This window comes from Octodon degus, unplaced genomic scaffold, assembly GCF_000260255.1.
Source record: "Octodon degus isolate 3935 unplaced genomic scaffold, OctDeg1.0 scaffold00131, whole genome shotgun sequence".
Taxonomy (NCBI): Eukaryota; Metazoa; Chordata; class Mammalia; order Rodentia; family Octodontidae; genus Octodon; species Octodon degus.
In genome coordinates, this window is record NW_004524707.1 from 3,851,228 (window position 1) to 3,858,517 (window position 7,290).

The following is a 7,290-nucleotide window of genomic DNA, read 5'->3' on the forward strand; positions in this document are numbered from 1 at the left end:
GAGACAGGAGACAGAGACAGAAGCAGAGAGACAGAGACAGAGACAGAGACAGAGCAGAGGGATACAGAGGGAGAGACAGAGACAGGCAGACAGAAATGGATGCAAAGACACATAGACAGAGAGAGCTAGTACAAGACTTCTCAAGAGCTGTGAGACAAAATCAAACGACTACAGAAGAAACAACAAAAAGTAGATAAAACAGTTTGACAGATAACTAAGACTTTTCCAAAAATAATGACAGGAATCAAACCAGATTCAAGAAGTTTTCTGAAAATACCCAAGTAAACAAAAACAATCAAAGTTTAAAAAAGCTTTGTATATTATCACATAATTACCTGACTGCCAGGAAATATCATTAAGACAGAGGAAAAAATGAGACAACACAGATGGATGAAGATAAGAACTCAATGGGTTTTTCATCAGAAATTTTGCAAATCCTAGAATATCTTTAAAAGGCTAAACAAATGAAAACTTTTTAAAAATTAGGACCTTATAAATAGGACTTTATACCAGGTGAAAAAATAAAAAAATAAAGAGAAAATTAATTTTTTACACAGAAGTTTAGAAATCTAACAATATATAGCCTTGTAGCAGGACAGTCCTGTGGCTTTTTTTTTGTCTCATGTTTTCATTTATTACCCTTCTTTAAAAAAAAAAAACCAAGCCTTTACTTGAGAGACAGTATGGCTGTAATTGAAATGTCATGACAAGCAGTATGTAATTAGAAGTCCAGAATGACAGGCATTCCAAGCATGACCCTCCCATTACCCATTGCTTTCTTCAGTGCAGTTGCTTTGTTCACAGGTATCAGCATGTATAGGTGAGAGACCTACCAATTAACTGCTATTTTCAAAAACATGCTGAAGATTCTCAGGACCATTGCCTTTCCCATTTTGTGCATATAAATGTATGACTTTGCCCCTGTCATGTTTTCTAGCTTTTCTCCTTGCCCTCTCTTCATTAACTAATCCTCAAGTTCTCACTTTCCTTTTAATTGTGTTATGCCTATTTTTATTTCTTCCTTTGAGTTCTTATACTAGAGAGACTATATTATATTTACACATGTGGGTTTGGTTTATTTCACTTATGAGTATATCTTCAAGTCGCATCCACTTATATCTAAAGGCTTCAAGTTTATCATTCTTTATAGCTGAGTAGTACTCCATTGTATAAAAATACTACATCTTTTCCATCTGTTTCTCAGGTTTTTTAGGTCCAAATATATGTGAAAATAAATTATCATTTGAATTGTACAATAAAAATATCAAATGAATTTTTTTTATGTAGATGAATTATACCAGGCAGAAAAGCAAATCTTAAAGAAACTTAACTAAAATGTTAAAAATTATAAAAAATGAAAATTGTACATTGAAAGATTAAGATGCGTTATATGCAAACTATACCTCATTTACAAAAACATCTTACTAGTATTGATATTAATTATTTGTAAATTGGACCTTTCCATAGGTGCCCACATTTCAGCTCTATCTTCAATGAGTGTAGCATGTAGGGGTTGACAATTCAGCAGCAGCATCTCTTAAAGCCCTTGCAGATAATTCTCAGGAAGGTTGAAACTCTGGACGTGGTTCAAACAAGTATTGGTTATTTGGCAGAATTATGCTCATGATCCCCGAATTCATATGCCAAGGAGAGGCCTTTTCTCCCACGAGCTCAGAATGTGGCCATAGTTGAAAATACTGTCTTTTAAGAAAGTATAACAAGCCCATTAAAATGGACCCTGTCCAGAATAACTATTGTCTTCATGAGAAGATGAAATTAGGACATAGACCACAGAAGGCAGGCATAGGAAGAAGACAGGAGTGTAAGAGCCAGCCAGAATTACTGGAAGAAGCAAACCCTGCTGCCACTTAGATCCCAACTTCCAGCCTGCTGGCCCACACAAAGGGTTTCTCTTGCCTGATCTACCCAGTGTGTAGCATGCTGTTATGGCAGCCTTAGCAAGTGCATTTGGTTGAATTGATTGTTGCCAGCTTTCTGAGCTTGTGTTATCTTTCTATTTGTATATATAAACAACATTGAGAAAGATACTTTCAGCTTTGTAAATTTCCACTGTTATAATTTTGACCATCAGTCTTAGCATCTGCTGATGATTCTTGCCTGATACAATATTTACACTTCCAGTTGCAAAACTGTGCCTTTTAATTCTATTATACTTTTTCCATGTATGGTGTTAGTTAGAATTTACTGTAAGTGCTTGCCTACTTCCTTACCTACTTTCCCACCCTGCCCTCCCTTCCTCCTCTTTCTCCCTTTTTCCCTCCCTTCCTTCTCTTCTTCTTCATTTGTTTTACAATGAATTCATGGATTCACACTGTAGTCTATGACATGCAGCCCACTGTTCTCATTTGCATCCCAATGTGCCTTTTCTCAGATCTGCCTGGTGCAAACTCCTTCACATTGGCTCTTGGGTGTTTTTGCTGTGTCTCCATCACTCTCTGAGCACTGTATTGTTTTTGCACAAGATGCTCTACTCTTGTTCTTTCCCTAACTCTGTCCTTGGAATCAGTCATTTCTCCAAGTAGCCATGTCTTTATTGTAGTACAATATTTATTAACAAAGATTTTAGTGCTAGATATGTTCATTGGACATGTGAACATGAACCACTGCATATGTACCTGGACCATCCATTGTGTCTAGGCCTTCTCAGAAAAGAGAGTTAGTACATTTATATGCATGTACATGCCCATATATAAGTATAAATATACACAAACTGATTAGTTTCTGCCACCCAGATGTTCACCTATCTCCCTATGGAACACTGATCTCAGCTTTCCTGAGAATCAACTGCAAGGTCTTCAAGAAATACTGATGACAACCTCCAGCACCCATAATTTTAAATCAGTTGCTCAGAATAGAGCCCAGCAATGGGTACCTGCTGAAAGCACCAATGGACTGGTGCTTCTCCTACTCAGTCATTGCTGAGGCCTTTTGAAAATATTCCACATCTTGGCTATAATGTTCACGGCCTCCAGAAGTGTCATTCCCATCTTGTTATATAAACTCCCATTTAGTCTATCTCCAAGAATCATCCTACCTTTAAAAGTTCCAGAACTGCTGACAAGGCTAAGTTCAAAGTTTCCTTTTAGAGGAAAGGCAAACTCATAGCTGTGAGACCCTGTAAAAATAGAAAGGAAGTTAAACGTTGTAGACCTACATCTAGCACCTGAGGCAGGTTGCACCAAAATGTGAATGAACTCTGTCTGGAGTGACTCCACCTCTACAGTCCTGCTAGCTGTAGCCATGACGGCCTCTCTCTTGAGCTGGAATTGCTTGCTGCTTGTGGCTTTTCTCAACAGATATTCTACGTTTCTGGATTTTCCAAATTCATTTGGCCTATATTGCACTTTACACTTAACTCTCACAGCTTCTTACACTGCTCTTCCAGCCTGCCTCCCAGCCCTCACTTTGAAATCTGGATGGAAGCCTTACTGAGCCCGCACTTCTCACACTCTGCATTTCCATAAAGCCAGCAGCATGTGAATGATGCCAACATGCATTGCCAGTTTAAGCATAGCTGGGCTTCTGCGAATCATGGGTACAGAGGCCTCGGAGTGGCTGGAAGGCTGAACTCCAAGAACTTGGTTCCCCTTGTCCCGGAATGAGCTGTCCCTTTTAGGTCTCTTTTCTCAATGCAAAGTCTTTCTCCTTCATACCTTGAAGTCCATGAAGGGAATGGTCTGGCTGACTCCAGAGATGTCTGACAGCCATTTTTAGTATTGTTCTTATGCAAAGTACTTTGATTCATTTTAACACTAAATCTTTTCAGCAACCATTCTCTTCTTTGCTCTAGCTTTGTATGAGCTTTCTTTCTAGCCTAAGGGAAAATTTTTAAAAATGAGATTTCCCCCCTGATTTTCAATCTTGACCTAGCTGAAAGCTTCCAGAAGTACTCATGTCACAGTCTGAATATTAGACTGCCTGGAAATTTTCTCTATTGGATACATTAGTCAACTTTCCTTAATTTTGATCTCCAGTAAAATCTGAGGATATAAGCAAAGCAGAGATCCTCTGTAAGAGTGTAATACACATGGCCTCAAATTCAAACAACAATGGAGTCTGTGTTCCCAAATGAAATCCCAGAAGCCTTGCCTTTACTTGTTTTATCTCTATCAGTATTGTTATGGTTCATGTCTAGTTGTCCACACAAAGCCTCATGCATTCATTGGGCACAGCTAGGGTTTGGGATTAATCTGTGATCCAAGACTGGGATTATGGGTCTGAGTACTTCTGGCATTATGGGTGTGAATGCTACACCCAGCCTGGAGCAGAGAGCCTGATGCAAATATAAGGAGGAGAGAGACTTGTTCTCTGCTGCCATTGTTGCAGCTACTTCTCCCATTTGCCCTTTGCTCTTTGCTGCCACCATGCAAGGTTGCCGTCTGCCATGTACCAGTCTGCTTTGGAGCCAGCTGAGTACTGACTGAAACCTCCAGTAATTGTGAGCTGAATAAACCTTTCCTTCCTTCATTTTGGGTGTCAGGTATTTGTCCCAGCAATGAGAGAAGAGTAAATGAGACAAGCATTCTGGTTTTCTAAGCCCTGACCAGAATCTCTCAGGAAGCTCATCTCACAGTCTTCTAGAACTTCACTGCCTTGCATGTACAAATGCTTCCAAACTCCTGCCTCCAACTGTCTCAAATCAGTTTTGAAGGCTTCTGAACCATACAGTCAAGTATATTCACAGCCATGTCTTTGTTTGCAGTATCAAATCTGCCTTAGTCACATTCTCCTTGCTGGGGTACAATATTGACACCCATAATTTAAAGGAGGCGATAATTATTTTGGCTTATATTTTTAGTTCATAGTCAGCTTGCTCCATGGAAGGAACAGAATGGAGAAAAGGTCACTGTAGGATGGTTACTTATGGCATAACAGCCAGGAAGCAGAGAAAGAAGGGAGAAGCCAGAGAAGGGGGTACACTTTTCTTTGTAACACCCCCAGAGACCCTTGTCTTCCACCAAGGTCCCATCTCCTAACAGTGGGGCAGTTCTACCATCCCCATGATCAAATCATCTCCCAAAGCCCATATCTCAACACAGTAGGCCATTGCTGGATGTTCTAGGTCTAAGCCATAGCACATCTGTTAGCAATTCAGCCTTATCTTCAACCTTAACTGTGACTATTAATTATGAAATTTTTGCATAAATTGATTAAGAAGCACCTATCAGTTTATTGAAACTGTTCTGCATGTGATGGTGGGTGGGTAACACATAGCCCATCAAAACGAAGGAAGAAGAGCCTCCCTGGACTTGGGTGATACCAGCCAATATGGTAGCAAGAATGAAGAGGGAGAGAACAAAAAGTCCTTATTTTGGAAGAGCTCCAGGCTTTGCTTTTGACTTTGGACTCTGGTCCCCAGTTGTTTAATGAATCTCTGTCCTTGATCTTGGGCTGGTGCTCTGACCTTGATCCTTCCTGTTCTGTGCCTCTTACCTCAGTTTAAGCTGCTGCTGAACTTGCCATGCTTCCTGTGCATGAGCAACCGTTCTTCCTCCTCTGAACCTGAAGATGGCCCTTGTGGACTCTCTGGCCTCTGATTTTGTAAACTTACCTAATAAATCCTCTTGTACAATTAAACATCTATTTTCTATTGATTCTGTTCTCCTAGAGAATCATAACTAATATATTAACTGATTGCAAGTCTTGGATAAAATATCTCACCCTTCAAATCTCCATTTTCTTGTCCATAAAATAAGAAATTGATCTCTCTGGCTCACCGACCTATAAAATACAGTCTGGGAGGAGAAGACCTACTTCATGTGCACAGTAGTTGCAAAGTCCAAATTAATGACCAAGAATACTTGGGAAACAGATTTATGTTATCCCTGTAGATTTTTTTCTTGTTGTTATCGCTTTAAATAGAAAGCTTTTAAATAGAAATTAATGATGCATAATTCCACTCAGAATAAAGGCGTGGATTGAGGAATTTCCATTTCTTCACTTCTTCTAATGTGGAAAGTGAAAGAAAGGTAAGAGCCTATCATCTGCATGAGATCCTTCCTGCTCTGTTTCTCTGTTCCCAGCCTCCAGCTCATAGAGTCACTGGACAGGAGCTCTCTCTTCCCTGTGCAGAGGGAACGGAGACCCTGGAGGCTCTTCTCCAGTTTCCTCCAGCGTTGCTCCTTCCTGGGTGGCTCCTCTCCTCTCTCACTATTAAATCTGATATCCCCAGCAAACACATTTGGAATTAATTTAAATTTTAAAATCCTGCAATTGGCCAACTAGCAATTGGCAAAGATGTTTGAGATTAAATATGATTTATATTACAATTATCACTCTCAATTACTTCTGTTTGGTCATAGTTACCACTTAATAAAAGTTGAAATCAAGAGCTTTCCTAATACTGCATTCACTTTTATCCCAGTAGGAAAAAATGTCTTTTAGCTGGCAAAGCTATTGAGCTACTATGGCTGCTCTGGGTAATGTTGTTCTAATATGCTCTAACTCAGAGATATTAGCTATCTTATGTTAAAAAAAGGTTATAAGAGGATATTTAAGAAGTCTATAAATCAGCATTCACTGTGGCACTAAAGATGCTAATTTTTAAGAAGGAAATAATAAATGGTATTTTGCGAGAATTCTGTGTGACCATTTTACTGCAATAGAATGGTAGAGATAAAGAGTTGTTGCTTTCATTGACTCTAACTCTCATTTATGAAGGGAAATACACTTGCATATCTTATAACAGAGGAGATTTAATTGTTATTCATGTTGAGAAAGAGGTTTATTAGCAATTTTATCATAGAATTCGAAAAGAAATAAAGGCTTTTGGCTTATTACAAGACATTAATTATAAATGTAGCCAACTTCAGTAGTAGGCATCTTTATGGTATAAGGTACAAAATTATCTGCTGAGTTGATGGCAGCTTATAAACATAGCACCTGTGGTTTGAGTTCATGATTTTCACTACATGTATGCATATGCAATTCAGACCATGCCTGTGCACTTCAGGTAGCATGTTTATTTCAGTGGCCCACCGCCACATTTCCTTAATTAGAAATTAAGGAAATGATGTTAGCCACATTTCCAACATCAGAAAGTTCATTGTCTTGCTTTCATTTTCCTCCCAAGTCACAGAAGTGCCTTAACAGTGACCATTCATATTTATTTATCCAGTTGGCATTTCCCAAGTAGTTTCTATGTGTGCAGGATCATGTTTAGACCTTGGAATAAATTTACAGAAAATTGAGATCTTGTTCTTTCTCCCTCCATGCAGGAATGACAGGCAGTGATTGCAACCTGAAGTTACATCTTGTGATAAAAATAGG